Here is a 22,797-nt window from a genome sequence, read left to right as displayed (position 1 = left end):
GCCTTCCTCTAAAGCAGGGGTAGGCAAACTGTGGCCCTCCAGTTGTCCATGGACTACAATTCCCATGAGCCCCTGCCAGCATTTGCTGGCAGGGGCTCATGGGAATTGTAGTCCATGGAAATCTGGAAGGCCACACTTTGCCTACCCCTGCTCTAAAGACTCTCTCAGTTTTAAGGGTGTTGATTTTTCTGGACCCCCTGAATGAGATGTCCCCAGCTAGCCTGGTCCCTGCGCCCCCAGAAATTATATCTCAACGTCTCCATTCAAAGGTCTTGTTTCAACGCGAGACGTCTTTCTACAGCAGGAGAAAAGAGTTCTGTTGGCGGACGTTTCCATAGGCGGAAAGGCCAGTCCACGTCGAGCGGAATAGAACCTCTGGATTCAGATCAACAATGGTTATCTTTCGACGCATGTCTTATCTTTTGACACCTAGCTTTTACACGGAGCTTATCTTCTGCCGTAGCCTTTGTAATCACGACTGACTGATTTATGGCTCCGTGTTGCTACTTTATATAGGTTAGATCTTGTTTTACGACTTTCTGGGTTTTTGTGGCTCACGTTTGTGACAAGGGGGGAACTCGAGAGCCCTTCTGGGGTAGGGGTCCCGGGGGCAGCTGTGCAAGGATACAACGGGGTATATAAAAAAAACCTCCCCTTCATCTTCTAATTTAAACATTGAAAACCAAAGCAGAGTAAAAACACTGTAAAACAATTATGTAAGTGCTCCTTAAGGTTGTCACCTCTGGGTTGGGAAAGCCCTGGGGACTTTGGGGGTGGAGTTGAAAGTGGGCAGGATTTGGGGCAAGGAAGGATCTCAGTGCCGTCTATTGCTATGGAGTCCACCATCCCAAGCAGCCCTTTCCTCCAGGGGAACGGATCTCTTTAGAAGAAGAAGAGTTGGTTCTTATATGCCGCTTTTCCCTACCCAAAGGAGGCTCAAAGTGGCTTACAGTCGCCTTCCCATTCCTCTCCCCACAACAGACACCCTGTGGGGTGGGTGAGGCTGAGATAGCCCTGATATCACTGCTCGGTCAGAACAGTTTTATCAGTGCCGTGGCGAGCCCAAGGCCACCCAGCTGGCTGCACGTGGGGGAGCGCAGAATCGAACCTGGCATGCCACATTAGAAGTCCGCACTCCTAACCACTACACCAAACTGGCTTTAGCATGGAGATGAGCTGTAATTCCAGGGGACCTGAGTTCTGCCCCGTCTTTCCGCCAACTGCCACAGGCTGGCTGTCAATTTGATGCTGTGACAGTGGTGGGATATTCCGGGGGGAGGGGGGAGCCTAAAGTAGGGGCATAGAGCAGAGGAGGGAGGCCCTTGTGCCTCTGAGTTGCCTGGCCTCAACCGAAAAACCGAGCGGAAGAGCTGGGGAACAAGGATTGCTTTTATAGGCCCTGCAGGACTTTGATAGCCCTGTCATCCTGGACAGAGGACTTCCGAAACAACCCCAGAGAGCTGTTCTTTGTATCACTGAGCAAACTTGGCGGGAAGCCAGTCTGTTAATGTCCCTCCCGGGAGCAAATGCTGGCTGGGCAGATTTGTGTCTCGGCTTGCCGTTTGCCTTCTTGCAGCAGGTAAACCTCAGCCTTTGGCCCCAGACTCCTGCCTTTTGGAATTGGGTGGGATGGTAAAAAACGACTTCCGTAGTTACACACTAGACATTTCCCCAGCTCTCTGTGGTCTTTACCAAAGAGATTAGGGAAATGCCTAGATTGTCATCTGGAAGTGACCTCACCTCCTTCTCAAGCCCCACCTTCTCCAGGCATCACCATCAAAATCTACTGCCGTTGGCTGAGGCAGAGCTGGAAATCCTAGTTGTTTCCGGTTGTGGAGTGGAGGGAAAGTCCACAAGTGTGTGGAAAGTTCTGTCGAATCTCACCCGGATGATGGTGATCCCAGCAAGGACCTGCCAAGGCAGGTGAGGGGCAGAGGTGGTTTGTCATTGCCTTCCTCTGCAGAGCCTTCCTTGGTGGTCTCCCATTCAAAACTTATGGTGATCCCAGCAAAGGGCTTTCAAGGCAAGGGAGAAGCAGATGTCATTGGCCATGGCCTTCCTCTGCAGAGTCTTCCTTGGTGTTCTCCCATCAAAGATCGGCAAGGGGCTTTCAAGGCAAGGTTGCCATGACTTTCCTTTGCAGAGTCTTCTTTGGTGGTCTCTCTTCCAAATACTGGCCTGGCTTAGTTGCTGTGATCAGATGAGATCAGGCGATACCATACCGTCTTCCTTTCCGAAAGTCTAAGTGCCCTCTCCTAATACACGGTGGTCCTGAGAAAGCATCTATTGACCCAACCTGGGAACCTAACCGGGAAATGTATATCATGCAATTCCACCCTGTCACCGTACCATGGGCGAGACATCCTTCTTTCATATCAGAACCACTAACCTTTTGTTGGGATAAAAAGATGGCTTATTTTATCCCTTCCACGTACCTTATCCTGTGGGGTACAAAGACGTAGTGATCCAACATGTAATCGCAGGGATGTGTCGGTCCCCCCCGCAACTTCAAGGGCTCCGTTGGAAGAGACAGAAAGACCCTCACTGAGCAAATGAGCTAGATGACAATTGGATAATTGGTGTTTTGTCGCATGCCCCCACGGACACCCTGCGCCCCTCATTGTTCCTGTGCTATTCCTGTAGACACATGTGCTTCTTCCTCTCAGCCTTGTGGGAGGTTAAGAGAATAATAATTATCTTGCCGGGTTGCGGAGAAGGTCTTAATTTTCACACCCAGACTGAGCTAATCAGTGGCATTTGCCTGCAAAAAGGGGGGTGGGTGTGGGGGGTGGTGGGGGGTGCTCCGTCATTTAACTATCATTATCTGTTAGCCATTGGCAAGATCCTCTTTCGTGAATCCATTGGATTGATTTCAGGGCCGTTAGCCATCGACATACCTTGCGGTAATTACTCCGGCAAATTAATCATTCTTCCTTTGTTCTTTGGCGGTCCTGGGCTTCATCACCGTTTCAAAGAGGGTAGGTGGATGCGCCAAAGAAGGGCCCTTCACACATCGCGTGGCTGGCTCAAAGGAGGAGGCACTTGAGCTTTCTGAACAATTGGGCCAAAAAACGCCATCGCCCGCGATCCGTTCCAAGAGGGCAGAGGAGAAGGTCTGACCAATAGTTAGTCCATCAGCGGCGGGTCAAAGCGACCTTATAAAATAACTCGAGCAATCTACACTCCCCAAATAATAAATCTCACCCCTGTCCAACACAGCCTTGAACGGGAGGGGAAGTAGAGACAGATTTAATTCCTTCCGTATTCGGGGGACTTGTTTCTGGCCTCTTCATGGCTCGAAGAGAAAGGGGCAGGTCCATATGGCTTTCCTAGGGTGACCCTGGGACATTTGAGGGAGGACACAGACTGGAACATGGGGGGAACGCCCAAAGGGTTTTTGGAGGCCCTGGTCACTGAACCAATGAACGTCGTTGATGGTTAGAAATCTTTGTCTGTCAAGGGATAGAAAAAGAAGTCATGTCCTCTGTTCCTTTGTGCGTGCTTGAATTAATGCACTCAAGGGGGGAAAAACTGAATGTATGTGCTTCTCTTCATTGGACATTTGTAACTCACTCTTAGCTTAGGCCTTTTAAAGCCTAGCTCAGGGGTAGTCAAACTGCGGCCCTCCAGCGAATGCTGGCAGGGGCTCATGGGAATTGTAGTCCACGGACATCTGGAGGGCCGCAGTTTGACTACCCCTGGCCTAGCTCATTGTGCAAGCAGCGAGCCTACCTGGGACCTAAGAACAGCTCCTAAAAAAGCCATGGACAAACAAACAAAGAAATAAACAAACAGGTTGAGAATGGCTGCTATAGAATAAGGGATCCAGCTGTATGAACTCCCAAGCCTTTGAAAGAACTAGAGTCCACATTAGCATTTACCTGCCAAGTTCAGGTTAAATTATGTACTTTCCCACCAGGAATCCTGGCTCCGAAAGCTGATTTAAGACCACCTCTTGTACCTCTCCTTCCTGCTCAGAAACCTCTCTTCCATTCCTTATTTGGAATTACCCACAGGAACTGGGAATTCCCTGCCCCCTGTGTCCCACAAATAAGGGAACACACCTGATAACTCACCTGGATCTCCCTTCTCCCTTCTCCAAGTCCAGGGAAAGGGGATCATTCAGACAACCTTCCAGCTTCTCACGTCCAACCTGCTTCCATGAGTTTCTCAGAGAAATAGGGCCAGAATTGTGAAGCTACATCCGTCAGCTGTAATGCCCTGAAGGACAGACACTTGCCCAGGTATTGCCCAGATACTTGCCCAGGTATTGACCAGGGGCAGGTATCGTCTAGATTTTGACGGGACATCTTTTGCAAATACATCCTTTGTGTTCACCACTTCAGATTTCTGGAATCACTGGGCTTGCTTGGGCTCCTATCTCTGAGGCTAAATCTCGAAAACACTTGCGGGGAAGGAGAAACCCACCACTGCAACACCTACGGTTAGCAAGTCAAGGATCTTTGGAACAAGCCAGTTTCTATCGCCCATCAGCCGGCACCTTCTCCACGCCATTCCGGGCTCCGATAAGAGAATGTTCTTATTCCCCCTGAAGGCCGGTTGGCCCGGCGACGTCCCGTTCCTCACAGGACCATTCAAAAGCTTGACGTGACACCCGCTAGGTGACAGGCAGAAGGACAGCGGGAGGGGATTATTCCCATTGCCCCCTTCACATGAAGCAAATTGGCCCAGCCCCACCAGTGCTACCTTGAAGGAAACATTTGTCTAATATGGGGATTTCCAAACAGGCTTCCCTGGAGCTTTCCCCCTACATCCTGCCTTAATGGACTCGGCCATTAGCTAATCCCAGCGTTGCCTTGAAAGCTGGGAACTGGCCCCTTCCATTGACCTGGGGGTGGCATTCTCCTGTGGTTAATGTGCCTGGGAAAGGGGGGGGGGAGAACTTGGTTGCCAACTCCTGCCTCAAACCACCTCTGTTTTCTCCCCCCTAGAACTTCTTGGGCATGGCTAGGTGACATTCTGGCCCAGTTCTGGAGTTCCTTGAAGCCTGAAAAATATTTCAGGGACTCCTCCACAGTAGAAAAAGGCTGGTCTGAAATGATTTCTCTGGACAAACAGAGATTTTGTTTCTCTGGACCAGGGGTAGTCAAACTGCGGCCCTCCAGATGCCCATGGATTACAATTCCCATGAGCCCCTGCCAGCGAATGCTGGCAGGGGCTCATGGGAATTGTAGTCCTCGGACATCTGGAGGGCCGCAGTTTGACTACCCCTGGTCTGGACAAACAGATTATTCTAGGAGACTTTCTCAGTGGGAGACAAGAAGCAGCTCAAGACAGGGCCCATCTCTTGAAAGAACTCTTGTCCATGAACTACGGGCTACCATGCGGCAGCCATTTTGTTGTTACCACATGCCTGTCATTTGTCATCCTAAACCAGGTTCCCTGACGGACCCTCTGTCCGTATGCTCTGAACATGCGCGCAACTGGTACTTACGTAGACGTACAGCATTGAGAACAGAGAAGGCGAACTCGGCGTTCCTTCGTAGGCATTATCGTGAAGAGCGCAAAGATAATGTTGACCAAAAAAGGACACCGAGAATTTGACAATCTGTTCCCTACCCTCCGCCTCACTCAGCCCAGGAGTGTGGTTTCATGCGGCAGGGCTGACGGCTGACGGCTAGCTATGACATACGCAGCTCGGAATCAATCGCTTTGATGTTCTATCTTATCTCCTACGATAAGGATTAGTGGCAGGTTTGGTGGCTGTTGTAATGCAACTTTAGCACCCTCTTCTCGAGGTGCAACGGATGCCCTTCACGGGCCAGTTGTGAGAAGTGGAAAGTTGGCACGCCTGCGGCCTCGTGAAATGGCCGACGGGGAGCTCGCACAAGATGGCCGCCCCTTGTCCCTGATGAAGATCAGGGTGGTGGTGGAGGGTGTCCTAACGGGTCGTTACCACTAGAGGTCTAATTCTGAAGAAGAGCACTGGTTTCGTTGTCTTTCCATGGAGCGGAGAGAAGGTAAAAACCGGGAATCAGCTCTCTCACAATGGGAAGGTCAAGGACAGTATAAAGACTCCATGATTTCTCCTGCATGGGGGCACTGCTAAGGAAGGTTTCTTTCTTTCAAAAGTATTTGTTAGAGTTGCCAGCTTTGGGTTGAGGAACCTTGAGACTTTAGGGGTGGAGCTGGGAATGGGAGGGACCTTGGGGTTGTATAATGCTATGGGGTCCACCCTCCATTTTCTCCAGGGGAAATGATTTCTTTAGTCTGGAGATGAGCTGTAATTCCGGGGGATCCCCAGTTCCCACCTGGAGGCTGGCATCTCTAGTGACTGCTCATCTGCTAAGAAGTTTCTGAAACTGGATCTTAGCATGACAGAACTGTGGACCCTACTCCTTTGAGCTCAGAATTGTCTGTTCAGAGAGGTTTGTTCTAACCACTATGTTTGGGGAGCAGGGAGGGCCATGTAAGCTGCCCAGAGATATTTGGAGGAAGGGGAGGATGAAAAGGAGATAGAGAGACAGACAGATAGATGTCCAGCAGAGAGAGTTAAATCTGTGAACAGTAAAACCGCAGTGACAAACTGGATGAGACTTTCCTATTTTTAAGGGCGAAATGGTGGTGCATTCTGCAGTTAGACTGGACACAGAGGAAAATGTGCAAGTCTCCTCCGAGCGAAAATCGAAAAAGGCAGAGCTCTGATCAACTCCTGTTGTTTCCTCTTCTGTTTAAATTTACACCAGAGTTTTTTTTTTAAATTATACTAGTCTGCACAGTGTGCATTCTTTTGTTTATTCTGAAATGTATGTGCCAGCTCGCAAGGGTGTCCATGTCTCTGGTCCCTGCTGAATAAATTAGCAGGGGAGAAATGGGGAGAAAATAGACATTATTCTAATGCCATAATATCCCTTCTGCTGCAAACCCGGGAGTGGTTCCATTGCATCAGGGCAATGATCGAGGATTCCCTCAAAACTCTACGGTAAAACCACAAAATTGGGGGGAATCCTAGAGTTGCCCCAGCATGATGATGTCACTTCCATGTTTGCCCTGGAAGTGACGCCATGGCATCAAAGCAAGGCTGAGTTACATGTCCCTATCCCCAGAATATTTCCTCTGATTGACAGCACCGAGTTGGTAATCCTGCACTTGTCCAGCTTCTGGTTAATAATGAGGCTCTATGTATTATTATTATTATTATTATTATTATTATTATTATTATTATTATTATTATTATTATTATTATTATTATTATTATTATTATTAATGGTGGTGGTAGTAGTAGTAGTAGTAGTAATAGTAGTAGTAGTAGTAGTAGTAGTAGTAGTAGTATATTAGTATTTTTTTTACCACCCTTTCACTTTGGATTCAGGTGTGGTACATCATAATGAAACATACAGAATTTATATATAAAAATAAAAATAAATACAGTATACAGTAAATAATTAAAACTGGCAGGTGACAGTGGATGAACGATAGGGTTGTGAGTGTCCTGCATAATGCAAGGGGGTTGTACCAGATGACCCAACTCCCCTCTGGTGTGGGGAGAAGAAGGGAAAGGTGGGTAACAAAAAACCAGTTCTTCTTTTTCTCTTCTGATTTCTGGAAAGGCCACTGCAAGGTAATAACGCTCCTGTATTTCAGGGAGCCGGAGGACTCCTCTGGACACCATCTCAATTCTTTCCCCTTGGAGGGTCTGAGACAACCTCTACGACTGACTGAAGTCTAACGGAGCCAGAGCTTTCTAGTTCTTTACAGCAGGGGTAGTCAACCTGTGGCCCTCCAGATGTTCATGGACTACAATTCCCATGAGCCCCTGCCAGCAGTTGCTGGCAGGGGCTCATGGGAATTGTAGTCCATGAACATCTGGAGGGCCACAGGTTGACTACCCCTGGTTTACAGGACAAGTCCACGGAGTTCTACGAAAGGCAACCCCGTTTCAGAGACGTAGATCTTCCTTCAGAATTTGACCTAGATGGATTCAGTTGACACATGGATTAAGGGTTGCCTGACAAAAAATCCGCTTTGCCATCCCGGTCGTTTTTAGGAGCATGAAGTTCAGAGCCAGCCTCCCGTCTCTGGCAGCCAGAGGGCGCCATTTGCCCATGCATGGGGGTTTGACTTTCTTGGGTCACAGGGATCCTGGAACCTCCCCCACCACATCTTCCACGCGTGGGACAAGAAGGTGTCTGGCTCGGGTAGTTTCTGTGGTCCTGCCCATCCCCTCCAACTTTCCCCCCATAAATAAGGGTCACTCCTTTCTCCGTACACACATCCCTGACCTTGGCCTACCGAGGATCACTGGGTGGCCAGTTTGTATACGCTGCGGAGTCTTGTTTTGTAGCCGCTGGCTTCAGAAATAGGCATGTTAGCAAACTGGCTACAAGAGTTTCACTTAAAGAAAAAAGAACAAGAGCAGGGAAAACCCAGCCAAAGCAAAGCAGTTCTATTGGTCTTACAGAGATTTTTTAAAAAGCATACACTTCCAGCTTGGTGTTGTGGTTAAGAGCGGTGGCCTCTAATCTGGAGAACCGGGTTTGATTCCCTGCTCCTCCACAGGCAGCCAGCTGGGTCACCTGGGGCTAGTCACGGTTCTCTTAGGGCTGTTGTTGCTCATCAGTTCTCTCAGAGCTCTCTCATCCTCACCTACCTCACAGGGTGCCCATTGTGAGGAGAGGAAGAGTGGGTGATTGTAAGCCACTTTGAGGCACACAAGGCCTGCTGGGTGACCTTGGTCTAGTCACATTTCTCTCAGAGCTCTCTCAAGTCTGTCTACTTCACAGGGTGTCTGTTGAGAGCAGAGGAAGGGAAGGCGATTGTAAGCCACTTTGAGATTCATTCTGGTAGTAAAAGCAGGGTACCCAACCCAACTCTCCTTCTGCTGCTGCTTCTTCTTCTTCTCAACTTGAGCTTTTCCATAAGGCTGAGGAAGGCTGTTTGTTGTTAGAGCAGATGGTTCTTGGAAAGGGGGACTGCTTTTCTTGGGGGATCTGTGCCTCTCCTCACTTGCCATCTGTGGGATGGGCAGCTCCTAGATATTTAGGGGGTGGAGTCTGGGGAGAGTGGAGTTTGGGAAGCAGAAGGACCCCACTGGTATATCATGCCCCCCAGGGTACATCTTCCAAAGCTGACATGTCCGCCAGGGTAAGTGCTGTCCATAGCTTGGCGGTAATTCCAGGAGATCTCCAGCTCCCACCTGGAGCTTGGCAACCACAATAGGGGATGGAGCCCTGACATTGGCAGGGAGTCCTCCTAGAAAGCCAAAGAGGACCAAAGAAAGACACAAACACAGTCTTCCCCTTTCTCTTTCCTCTTCATGGTGGCCCTGAGAGGAAAGGTCTGTGCAGGATGGTGGATTTTGCAGATCCTTGATCCATCGTCTGCTCTGACCAGCAGTCTCTCTCCAGCGCCTTTCTTATCACCTGCTACTTGGTCCTTTTACTTGGAGATGCCAACCTGGGACCTTCTGCATGCCAAGCAGGTGCTCTCTCCCTTCACAGGGGGGGCCGGGTTTTCGGAGATTTTCTTTCCCCCCTGAAATCCTTACCTGGAGATGCTGGGAATTGAACCAGCAACCTTCTGCGTGTCAAGCAGATGCTCTACCACTGAACCACAGCCCCTCCCCTCAGAACCACAGCCTCTTTCCTGGTGAAGCTGCCAATTCATTAACAACCTTAAGAGCTGGAAGGGGACATTTCCCCAGAAGACTTTGGCCCACGGCTTGGCTCGTTTGCCTGAGCCAGTGGCTGGGGCGATTCTTGGGTGGGCTTTGATTTTATTTAACTGATTTAAATTTCCGCTGTAGTGGTCTCCAGGAGGTGGACAACAATAATACAATTTAATCACATCAAAACCATCCTAAAAATCTAAAATTCCACGCTGAAATATAAACCAGAACTCTGCGCTTCATCCTTTGCATATGTCTCAGGGGGTTCCCAATGGTCTCCTACCCAAAATGCCTGACCTTTTTTACAGTATTTCTAAAACCTGCAACAACTTTTCAGGAAAGAAGGAGAAGAAGGCGAGGAGAGCTCTAACAGAGCTGCCCTGCGAGAGAGCAACCCTAAGAAAGCTGTGACTAGCCCAGAGTGACCCAGCTGGTTGCATGTGGAGGAGTGAGGAATCACCAGAGTAGAGGCCACAACTCTTAAGCCGCGCACTGTACACATGCACAAAGGGACACAGCAATTTTCGACTCCCTTTCAAACGCTTTGCAATCGTGGCTTGGGGGCCGTGATTGTGCCCCCAAGATGCTCTGGGGAAGCCTTTGGAAACACCCTTCATGTCCGCTTCCTCTCCAGGGTGGTTCCATCAGCCTTGCCCAGTTTGGCAGTCCCGCTGGCACAGCCGTGTAGCACCCCCGGCCCTGGCGTGGCTCGCTAGCCCAGGGCCTACCTGGCCGGGGAACAAGAAATCGCAGGAAGCAAACAACCACCGAGACCAACGGGGGGGGGGGGGGGTCAGCGAGCGTATTGATTTGAGCCGGAGCGATTACTGCAGGAGCGACTCAGAGGCTGCAAGGATATTGTTACAGCCTCCTGGTCAGGGCTCTTTCCCAGAATTCGGACACATTTGCAGTGGTGTCCTCTTACTAATCCTAAGGGGAGGACTTAATCTTCCTGCAATCGGGCGAGATCATGTCTCCGGCAGCATCTCTTTACACCCTGCGCAGGCTTGGCATTTGGTCGGGGAAACAGGAGTCTTGCTGTTCCACATCAGAAAAGGAACAAGAGGGGAAGAGGCCTTGAGGTCCACTTGGGGTCAGTTACGATAAACACCGGAACACACCAAGGCATCATCCGCTGAATCTGGCCCTCGGTCCGTCAAGGCCAGTATTGTCTATTCACATTGGCAGCGGTTTGATGCCACATGCCGCCAGCCGGGTGACCTTGGGCCGGTCACAGGCCTGATAGTGCTGTTCTCGCAGAGCAGTCCTGTCAGAGCTCTCTCAGCCCCACTCACTTCACAGGGTATCTGTTGTGGGGAGAGGGAAGGAAGGGGATTGTAAGCCAGTTTGAAACTCCGTTGGGTAGTGAAAGGTGGGGTATAACAACTAACTCTTCTTCTATGTAGGTCCCATTGTCAGATGTTCCTGGATCATGGAGGTTCTTCTGCGGGATCTCCTCCTGACCTGCTGTGTTCCACTTCCAAAAATGAGTGTCCATTCTCATGTTTCCTTCCCCGATCAGCCTTGGTTTGCTTACATTGATTTTTTTAATGCACTTCCAAAAATAAACTCCCAAAGCTGCCAGATACCAGGCCAAATGTATGGTCTCCATAGCTCAGTACTATCTGTTCTTAGTGGCCACTGCAGTTTTTCAGGCTCTCAGGCAGAGAAAGGCCTTTACCGGCTTCCCTGGGCTTTCCTGCTGGGCAGCCAGCATCTCACCAAAATTGGCCTGTCAGCTGCTTCTTATATAGCTTCTCCAGGTTTCCTACTTATGGCAGGCAGTTTTGGCCACTGCTCACCGATGTTCTGCTGGTTGGCTGGCAGAAACAGGCTGGCCCAACAGGGGGCAGCAATCGCCACGACGAAATGACATCACGTCCAGCACAACCTGGAAGTGCCTTGATGGCACTCTAGCAGTCGCCATGAAACTCTATTGTTTGCATCAAATTCTTGGGTGAGTGCTTGAAGGAGAAATAAAAGAGAGATGATTATGAGCTGGAGGGTAGCCATGACAGTGAAGGCCAAGTAAAGGACTGGGAACATGTCGGGCTGCCAGCTCTGTGTTGGTAAATACCTAGGGACTTTGGGGGTGAAGGCCGGAGATGGGTCGGAGAGGGACCTCAATGGAGTATATAATACTATGGAGTCCAACCACTAAAGTAGCCATTTTCTCCAGGGGAACTGATCTCTGTTGCCTGGAGATGAGCTGTAAAGCTGAGGGATCCCCAGGTTCCACCTGGAGGCTGGCATCCCTATTGATTGAGAGCTGCATTCTTGTAAAGAAAATTTTCCTATAAATACCGAAGAACAACAACAAATTCAGCACTATTAGCCTGAAGAACCAGTGGAAATGTTACAGAATTCTCTTCTTTCAGGTGGGGCGTTTGCCCCGCCTCAAGATTCATTTCCCCTCAAGGAGGAAGATGCTGTGGAGATGCCTCCACACACTTGAGAGGAGACAGGGGGAGTGTAATGACAGGGTTTCGGTTAATGACTCTCAGCATCCCACAATTAAGAAGGGTACATCTGCCAATCAAACCATATAAACTAAGCTTGTTATTCCAGTTTGATGTTGCATCTGTCAAACAACTTTATTCTGCCGTATGCTAATATTCTGCTCAGCCTCGACTTATCTGTATGGACTGGCAACGTCCCTTTCGATGTATCTGAGGCTGTGTGCATGCACCCAAAAGCTTATCATCATAACACATAAAAAGCATCGGGTCCTTCCGATGACATGTGCCTTTGATTGGCCCTCAACTGGGGAACATTCCCCCAATAGGGTGAGAGCTCTCCCCCACTGAGGGCCAATCAGAGGCTCTTCTCCACCTCTGTCCTCCTCCTCCTGGCACTTCCCATGAGGATGAAGGTCCAGCAAGAGGTGAACCATGGGGCTCTGGGCAGCTCCCCACACATTCTCCGCCCCACTCTGCTGCAGTTCTGCAGCACTCACTGCCCTCTTGCCTGACAGGAAAGTTTCAACTGTAGTTGGAAGAAGAAAAAGAGCTGTTTTATTATACCCTGCTTTTTATACCCTGTCTAACTGTTCTGTTCATTCTGGAGGCAAGCAGAGAGGAAGTGTGCTCAAAGGCGCAGGAAATCTCCAAGGAGCCAATCAGAATACTCCTGACCCAAATATGCTAACTACCCATCTCCCCCAGAGCCCCCTGCAGGACATTCTCCATATTCTGCTCCATCACGCACACTACAGATCTTGCATGCAGTAACAGGAAAGACTTCTGCCGGAGACTCTAGAGAGCAGCTGCCAGTAGACAATACGGACCTTGACAAACCAGTGGTCTGATTCAGCAGAAGACCATTTCATGGATTCGTGTGTTACTCAAGTTCTGACCACACACAAGAGCATAATGCTCCTCACCCGCCAGCATCACATTTAAACAAGACGCGGGACTTTTATCCCAGATCTCCTGGGGTTTGAACCTGGCGGTTTCTCCAGTCCCTCTAGCAGCGGCTCTTTCCTCCGATCCAGCTGTGCCGGAGTCAGAAACGTCTGCCCCTCTCTGCCTCCCTTGTTTTTCTCCATGTCACTCTTCCTTCCCACCGGTTGCCTGCACAAGCCTCATCTTCCCTTGCTTAATAACAGTGAGTCACTATTCACACAACACTAAATTAAGCTGCTAATTAAATACGGGCTCTTTCCCCCTCCCTCGTTCGGGCTCTAGACACGCTGTACTTAAACAGCGAGCGAAATTATTGTTTGCTCGCATCCTTCCTCCGCCCCCAAAAAAGTTTTCATTCGCCTCGGCTGAGCTGAAAACAAGCCCGCGCTTGCAAAGGCACCGATTCCAATTCCTTTCGGATATTGTGCTCCCAATTTCTCCTATGCTGAAATGTGATTTTTTTGGGGGGGGGATATTATTATTTCCCCCTGCCTTGTGAAATTCATCTGGCCGCGCTACAGCTGTTTGGGGTACTGGCTGCTAAGATTGCTCAATGCGGGATGGAGAATTCCTAGAAATTTGGGGTGGAAGCCGGGGAGAGAAGAGTTAGGGGAAGAATAGGCTGCCCAAGGAGGTGGTGAGCTCCCCCCCACTGGCAGTCTTCAAGCAAAGGTTGGAGACACACTTTTCTTGGATGCTTTAGGATGCTTAGGGCTGATCCTGCGTTGAGCAGGGGGTTGGACTAGATGGCCTCTATGGCCCCTTCCAACTCTATGATTCTATGATTCTGTGATTCTATGATTCTAATCTCTGCGGGCCCCTGAAGCCATACCGTTTGGGCTTCAAAATGACCATTTCTTCCAGGGGAACGACTGCTCTAGACTAGAGTTCAGCGGTAACTCTGGGGGATCCCCAAACCATAGCCAGAGGTTGACTAAATCTCTCTGGATGGGATCCATGAAACTGCCTTCAAGGTCGGAATTGTCTACTCACCTTCTGCCTAATCCTTAGCACTGGAGATGCCAGGGATTGAACCAGGAACCCTCTGCCCCCAAAGCAGATGACCTACCACTGAACCACAGCCCTCCTTCATCTATGAAGAAGGGAGCAGTGACTCCTGGAAGCTCCTCCCCCGCCACAAATTTTGTAAGTATTAAAAGAAGAAGAAGAAGAAGAAGAAGAAGAAGAAGAAGAAGAAGAAGAAGAAGAAGAAGAAGAAGAAGAAGAAGAAGAAGAAGAAGAAGAAGAAGAAGAAGAAGAAGGCTCAAAGCGGCTTACAGTCGCCTTCCCTTTCCTCTCCCCACAACAGACACCCTGTGGGGTGGGTGAGGCTGAGAGAGCCCTGATATCACTGCCTGGTCAGAACAGTTTTATCAGTGCCGTGGCGAGCCCAAGGTCACCCAGCTGGTTGCATGTGGGGGAGTGCAGAATCGAACCTGGCATGCCAGATTAGAAGTCCGCCTTCCTAACCACTACACCCAACTGGCTCCTGAACTCTTGCTCTTAGGGTTCCTGACAGCTGCTGATCAGTTGGGAACGGAGCCTAAATAAGGGGGTGGGAAGGAGGAGAACCACCCGGAATGCGAGTCTAGAGTCTACGGCCGTTTTCTTCAGGAAGAAGAATCTTGGTAGTTTGGAGATCAGCTATGATTCTGGAAGGTCTCCAGACCCTACCTGGAGGTTGGCGACCGTAGCTGGGAGGTCTAGGATCGCCACCTGCAGGTTGGGATAAACTGGAGACTTTGGGAGTAGAGCTTGCAGAGGGAGGGGTTTGGAGAGGGGGGGCTTCAATGGGGTCTAATGCCACAGAGTTCACCCTCAAAGCAGCCACATTCTCCAGGGGAGCTGATCTCCGTTGCTTGGACATGAGCTGTAATGCCGGGGGATCCCCAGGTCCCACCTGGAGGCTGGCATCCCCGGGGGGGGGGCTCTGTTCAGAGAAGTAAGGCAAGTACTGTTTCCTTCCATGTTTCGTTTCCCAAGTCTCTGGAGTGTTTCTTTTCTATAGAGTGGAACTTTCCCTTCACTCAGATCCTCCCCTGGATCTCACAAAGGTCCAGATTCACTTCTCCTTTGCGGGTTGTGAGAATCCAACTTCGGGCAGGGGAAGGAAGGGGTAGGACCCGTTCCTGTGCATCAGGACTAGGCTTCCCAAGGAACTTGAATGGTGCACCTCTTTATGGACATTTCTGATTTCCGCTGCTTATTCTTTGACATATGGCGCTGTTCCATTGGTGTGTTCACCTGATGTGATTTTAATTGATTTTTAGTAGTCTTATTTGTTAAGGGAAAGACGGGCATAGTATCTAAAGAGCAATTGCAGTGGGTACCTGGCATCACCATGTGTACCTGGCATAACAGGTGCTCAGCATTCAAGGCTCTTGTATGGTGCATGCATACAGCGTATGACTGCTCATGCACTGAAAAATACGACTCCCCCCACCTTAATTGGCAACGCTCTAACACAGGGTTGCCAGATTGCACCCTGGAGACTGATGCTATATCTTTACACTCCAGAGTAAAATGGGAGTTTCCAGCAACTACAGCTTTCTTACATGTACTTCCTGGACCTTACACATACCCCAATGTTGCCAACCCCCAAGTGCAATGACTGCTAGAAAGGCTTGCCTTTCACCTTCATGCAAATTGGGAAGATCCTATTTGGTGGGAAGATGGGTTAAGCATTCCCGTTGGATGAGGTCCCTGTCAGGCACAAGTCACTGAATGTGTCTGTCTCTCTCTTCTGTCCTCTACGTCTCAGCCTAACCCATCTCACCAGCCGTCGAAAAGAACACGATTCCAGGAGCACTAGCAAAATTTGTGGCAAGGGAGGAGCTGTTGTGAGTCACTACTCACTTCTTCAGATATGTTCTACCGGTATTTGAAGAAGTGAGTAGCAATTCACAAAAGCTCCTCCCCTGCCACAAATCTTGTTAGTTCTTAAGGCTGTTTTCTACCGCTACAGACCAACTATCACGGCCTACCTAACTCAGTCCATCTCACCAGTGGTAACTTAGTGGCAATGAAACAGACATTTGCACAAACCACCCGATATCCTTAAAGCAGGGGTAGTCAAACTGCGGCCCTCCAGATGTCCATGGACCACAATTCCCAGAAGCCCCTGCCAGCATTCGCTGGCAGGGGCTTCTGGGAATTGTGGTCCATGGACATCTGGAGGGCCGCAGTTTGACTACCCCTGCCTTAAAGGAAGAGGAAGAATCTTATTATTTTTAAGCGCGGTAAACGGTTCAGCCTCAGAGATGGTAGCACCAGTGGCAGTGCAGCCTGTTTGTTCCTTCCCAGAAATGAGAGACAATTTCCTTTCAGATCAGTTACCCTTCCGAGGTTAACAAACAGCGTGTGCTCCGATCAGGGTTTGATTAGTTACATTCTTCAAGCACATCTTTAATTGGCCATGCGTTCTTTGCTCCGGGTGTGGATGTGGGTGGGGGGATCTCTTGCACACACAGAGAGCCCCACTCGGGGCTAACCTTTTGTTTCTCAGACAAATGCTCTTTTGTACACCGGCTGGGTGGTATTTTCTCCCGGATTTAAATTGGTGCCTTGATTTCTCTCGCTCTTTCTTCTATCTGCTCCCCGAGACTTTTTCCCTGATTAGAAGAGATTTTGCACTTCACCACTTGATTAAATAATGAATACATTTCTGTTTGATTTGCCGTTGCTTACTTAATTAAATTTCTTTTCAGTGGCCCCAATTTTCATTATAATTTCAATTTTGCATTTAATCACCGTGTTGTTCTTTGCTGCCACCTTTCCTAATAGGGGTCTATTCTCCTGTCAGAACGCTGGGAGAACTCAGATGGGAATTACATGCATATATCAAGGGCGGGGGGGGGGGGGCGGAGGGAAACATGTCTATTGGAACAGTTATCGGAGAAGTTAATGAGGGATGGGAGAACTTAAAAGAGGCTGAAATATTTTGGGCCACATGTGCATTGAAGAAACCTCCATCTAAATACCTATAGCAGCCTTTTCTCAACTTTTTTACCCCTGAAACGTTCTTCGAAAAATCACAGAAGTGGCGTAATCGTGCAGAATATGGTTGAGAAACAGAGCTGTGGACACGCCCACCTGGGGCCCCTCCCCTTCCCACCCCCTCCAGGCTCCTCATTGGCCATTGGGTGGGCAGGTCTATGACCATGTATGGAAATATACAACTTTAACAATTATTTATTAAAGTGCACCAATATTAGGTTAAAAACAAAGTAAAAACTATATATATACAGATCTAACTGCACATGAACAGACCGAATGCGTTTTGACCCTACTGGGTCTTCCTCCGTGGTCAATGTTATTGAATAATGCACTCTTATCTCAAACCAATTGTGAAGTAAAGCTGGGTGGTCCAGGGAGATCTGTTAGGTGTGGCCACAACCAATACTGGTCTAGAGCAGGGGTAGTCAACCGGTGGTCCTCCAGATGTTCCCTCAGTAGATTGTCATCTGCCAGTGCCCCGAACAACAAAGGCCCTGGAGGAAACCTTGGATAGCAGTGCCCCTAAAGTTCAGACACAACATGTCAGATTTGAGAATGCAAATTAGGAGTCAGACCCCCAACTCTGCTTTGCACCCTCTCTGGATCTGGCCACTGACCTACACTTTAATCTCTCCTCATGCAGCCCTCACGGGCTCTGGCCCGTAACCCTCAATCATATTTGTTTTAATTGCCTTCTTGCTTTTTGATGTGCCGTTTGGCGAACTCAAAAAAAAAAAAAAAGGAGGGTGAAAGAGAAGGGGTTTTTTTTTTTTGGAGGGGGGGATGAGGAAGTATAGAATTAACGTGCGTATTTAGAAAGAAGGCAGGGCCCTGTACTAACGGCGAGGGAAAGGTAGGGCCAACGAGAAAATTGCTTTTTCCGCAGCCTGTGTTTTATCACTGGGCTTTATTATGAAGCCGCTGAGAGATTGTGGAAAAGCCTCTCTCACCATGAACTCCTCGCCCCACCAGCTGGCAGGGGCTCATGGGAATTGTAGTCCATGAACATCTGGAGGACCACAGGTTGAGGATCCCTGCCTTAGATAACTGCTACGTGGCATGGCTGGCCCCAGGATCCATTTTAACACAACTGGCCTACGCAGTGGATTGATAGCTGGGGTTGCCAGCTCTTGCTTGGGAGATAGCTGGAGATTGGGGGGGCTGGAGCCTGGCTAGGGTGGGATTTGGGGTGGGGGTGGGGACTCCAGTGGGATGTACTGCCAGCATGTCCAAAAAGCTCCTAGAACAGCGTGTGGCTGCAGAGCTCCAAACAGATTCTTCGCTCTGAATCTCACAAAAACATTCCGATCTTAATTGCTAAGTCAACCCCGGACTCTGTATGGACAGCTTCAAAGGTCTGCTCCAAAGTAAACCGAACTGGGTGCGAAGTAAAGCAGGGCTCTGTGACCTGAATACATTAAGCGCGCTTGCTTTGATTTGTGTAAAAGGGAGGCCCCTCAGATCTCGGAAGGCCCGTCTCCTTAGATGAGCCATTGGTAATTCAGTTCTGTGAAGCTATGAAAGCCATGCATATTAATTCAGCACATCCCTTGGCTTTATAGTCTTTGATTGACAACCGATTCAGATATTGTTATCCCTTATTATTACTCCGGCGGTCGGAGGCTCGCCGTTGAATGTATGAACAGCTTCCATTGAAAAATGTTGTGGTGGAATTGCTGGCCGATGATGTGACAACTCCACATCTGCATGAACTGTGACGGCCATCTCCCCTCTGCAAGGCATAGAATCATAGAGTTGGAAGGGGCCATACAGGCCATCTAGTCCAACCCCCTGCTCAACGCAGGATCAGCCCAGAGCATCCTAAAGCATTCAAGAATAGTGTGCATCCAACCTTTGCTTGAAGACTGCCAGTGAGGGGGAGCTCCCCACCTCCTTAGGCAGCCTATTCGTGATGTCCCTGATGGTTCAGTGGGTTGTCCCCCCTTAGGTGGGGCCTGGAGATCTCTGGCAATCATAAACGATCTCCAGAAAACAGAGATCAGTTCGCCTGGAGAAAAAGAATGCATTGGCCAGTCAACTCTATGCCGTTGTACTTGATAAGGTCCCTCTTCCCTAAACCGGGATTTCTCAACCAGGGTTTTGTGAAACACTGGGGTTTCTTGATCGCCTTGGAAGAGTTTCCTGAGTGGATGGGAGTTAATTAATTCTGTTTTTTTTAATGTTAAACATTTATCGGGTGATATGAACATATATGGTCATGTTAAACCCCATCCAAGGCCAACAATGGGCCCGGAGGGGGTGGGAGGGTCATATCACTTGGTAAATGTTTTTAAATTTTTAAAAAATGAATTAACTTCCACCCATTTGGGAAACCCCTCAAGGGGCATCAAGAAACCCCAGGGGTTCACAAACCCCTGGTTGAGAAAGCCTCTGTTAGACCCCCTTACTGGGCATGACCTCTGTTGCTAGTTTAATTCCACCTCGTCCTGTAAACCAGGGGTAGGCAAACTGCGGCCTTCCAGATGTCCAGGGACTACAATTCCCATGAGAATCCATGGACATCTGGAGGGCCGCAGTTTGACTACCCCTGCTGTAAACCACTTTGTCTCTAATTTTAATGACTTATAATGATAACTAAACAGGTTTCTCTTTGACCTCCCCCAAAATATCTAATAGAGGTTTTTTTTTTTTTTAAAACGCTCATTATAGAGTTAAATTGGATTTCCGATTGTCTGTCTGTATTATGCAGCAGGCAATGGCCCTTGTTTATTTTCCAGTTGTGTGCCAAAGCCTCTGACTTGTAAGAGGTATTGGCAGAGAGTTTGAACCCATTAAGATTCACATTTAATATTTACAAATCCCTCTTTATCTCTGAATGCCTCTCTGTCTCTTCCCGCATCCTGCTATGGTTTCCTACTCGCCCGGCCTCCGCGCATAATGCTCTCTGTGCTGGGACGTGATGGTGGGGAGGGGGACCTGCGGGCAACTCTGGCAAAACTTTCAGCTGGCACATTGTTGCGCAGACCCTCCCAAGCAGTGTTGACTGCCATTTCCTGCAACTTAAACATTGCTAGGTTGTTGTTTTTTTTCACATTGCTTTTAAATCGGCACGCAGCTGTGCAAAACTATGCTGGATGGGAACATGAGGCTGTTTATTCGATCAGATTGTCGTAATAGTCTAGCATTTCCTGATTTGGCCTAGTGACCAGTCGACAATGGGAGAGGGACATAGATTTAGGAGGGAAAGAGGCAGCCTGAAAGTCCTGATCAGAGAGATATTCATAAAACATTTGCAAAGACACAAACACCATTTAAAAAGCCACCTTAAAATGAAAATGTATGTGTGTATGTGTGTATTTATTTATTTAAGAGTAAAAATTCAAGACTTCTTGGGCTTATGCTTTTCGTGCACGTGCCCCATAGCTTTATTGCCGACAGGTGTGACTCCAGATCCCTGTCTGCCTTCACTCATGCCCGCACACACGTACACACACGCAAACACTGCTGCACCTCCTGCGCATAATGCGCCCTGTTCCACCTTCCTGGGCCCTTGCTGCGAAAAGGCTGGCGATTATTGAGAAGGAAGGTTATGTGACCTTTAAGTGTGAACAAGCTGAAGGGGGAGGAGGGGGGGGGCTGGTGTAAGCCACGGGAGCGATTCTGCCAAGGCGCTGTTCGGGGACAAGGTGTTGAAAGGGGGCCTGTCAAGTGCGCAGCCGTCAAGTTTGACATCCCTGAGCCAGGATCACAAAAACCAGACTTTGCCAGGCCGCAGCGAGAGTGAGCCACGCCAGACTGACATTGAGGGATGCCCAGACTCGGCCCTGGCCACGGGCGGCTTTACTTGCCGTCTAGCTGTTTGGCCCGAGCGCATGGTTTGTTGCCACCACAAATGGTAGATCCTGCCTGATTTGATTTTGGAGGAGTGCTGAACGCAGGGAACCAGGAGGAACTGTACGCTGCTTGCACAGGTTGCAGAAATCCCACCCCGGAAACCTGGGGAAAAAGTGACATTTCTACATCACCCGGAGGAGACATAGGGATGTTGGTGACATGGGGGGGGGGGAGGAAGTGAGTCTGAGAGCTGCGGTATAGAAATTAAACTATAAATAAAATAAGCACTCTGAGCTTTGGATAAAACTCTATGGTAAGAAGCTAGGTCTACCACAGAGTTTTGCCCCCAAACCAAACTGCCCCCCCCCCGACATCACCAATATCCCTACATGACTTCTGTGGAAATGTCACATTTATTTCAGGTTTCTTCCCACCCTGCTCCTGGTAAGAAGAGTGGGGTTTTATTCCCTGCTGTTCACAACGTGAACAAAGTGTCAAAGCGGCTTACAATCGCCTTCCCTTCCTCTTCCCATTACACACACCCTGGAAAGTAAGTGAGGCTGAGGGAGCCCTAAGAGAACTGTGACTGGCCCAAGGTCACCCAGCAGCCTTCATGTGTCTCAAAGCGGCTTCCGATCACCTTCCCTTCCTCTCCCCTCAACCGACACCCTATAAGGTAGGTGAGGCTGAGGGAGCCCTAAGAGAACTGTGACTGGCCCAAGGTCACCGAGCAGACCCCATGTGTCTTAAAGGAGCTAATGATCACCTTACCTCCCTCTCCCCACAACAGATACCCCGTAAGGTAGGTGAGGCTGAGGGAGCCCCAAGAGAACTGTGACTGGCCCAAGGTCACCTAGCTGGCTTCTTGTGGAGGAAGAGCGGGGAGTCAAACCCGGTTCTCCAGGTTAGCGACCACCACTCTCAACCACTAGACATAAGTCCCCCCTCCATCCCTGGCCGGCTGGTCCAAGGGACTTGGCAGCCCTGCAGAGAAGGCCCACTCACAACTGCGACTGTGGAGCGAAAACCTGCTTCCTTCTGGCAACTGACATTTGGAGGCCTTCTGTCTCAGCCCCAGATTCCGCCGCCGACATCATGCCATGAATATGCATGTGGGGAACTGTTTCTGAGGAACACAAGCAAACATCTGCAGCTGAGGATTAGCACCATTAAATTACTTCTCTTTTCCCTGGATGTGATATTTTGGTATTATTTCATTAATGTTTTCAAAATGTTGATACTGATGCTGAGAAGATGAGGGATGAAATCTGGAAGACAAGGAACACAGTTGAGGGAACTGGAAACCAGCTTCTTCTGCTAGACCAGGGGTGGTCAAACTGTGGCCCTCCAGATGTCCATGGACTACAATTCCCATGAGCCCCTGCCAGCCCCTCCCCCACATCAAATCCCACCTGATTTACGGCGGCTTTGGAGTCGGGAGGCAATTTTCATCCAGGCCAGACTGGCCAGAATTCTGGTGTTTTGGGTTTTTTTCCCGAGGGGGGTGGAATCATCAGGGAATGGGTGGGCAGGTAGTTGTGAGTTTCCTGCATTCGGCCGGGGGTTGGACTAGATGACCCTGGAGGTCCCTTCCAATTCCATGATTCTATGATTCTAAAGTGCAACCGGGCTTGAATTTGGGTCTGCTCCTGCAGGCGAGCAGGGCTTCCTCTGTTTTGGAGCAAAGGGAAGAAAAGAATGTTTATTCATATATATATATATCAGCTCATCTATGCCACACATCTGAGACCACCCTTGAGGCACTGGTATGTGAGGTTAGGGGTGGGGTGGGGGGAGAAGAAGAGTTTTATGCCACTGAGGTTTTCTACAAACTGGGATTCAATTGGGGGCTGGGGTAAGGCTGTCATGTGGGTTTTGCTTGCCATAAGACGGTTTCCAATAGCAGCGGAAAACAAACAAATAAATAAAGAAGTGAGTAACTAAGTAAGTAAATAAAAGGCCAAGGTAATCTCT

The 22,797-nt window shown here is 49.3% G+C and overlaps 1 long non-coding RNA gene across 1 annotated transcript in view; it reads left to right on the top strand.

Annotated features, from left to right (window-relative positions):
- The first annotated feature begins 5,912 nt into the window (after positions 1 to 5,912).
- The window catches only part of LOC143821153 (uncharacterized), a 32,849-nt gene continuing 15,964 nt past the window's right edge, over positions 5,913 to 22,797 (top strand). The window contains exon 1 of the long non-coding RNA XR_013225699.1: positions 5,913 to 5,981. This is a non-coding gene — a long non-coding RNA (uncharacterized LOC143821153). The remainder of the gene's footprint in view (positions 5,982 to 22,797) is intronic.

Source organism: Paroedura picta, chromosome 11 (assembly GCF_049243985.1).
Source record: "Paroedura picta isolate Pp20150507F chromosome 11, Ppicta_v3.0, whole genome shotgun sequence".
NCBI classification, from domain to species: domain Eukaryota; kingdom Metazoa; phylum Chordata; class Lepidosauria; order Squamata; family Gekkonidae; genus Paroedura; species Paroedura picta.
This window is presented reverse-complemented; position numbering and strand designations above follow the sequence as displayed.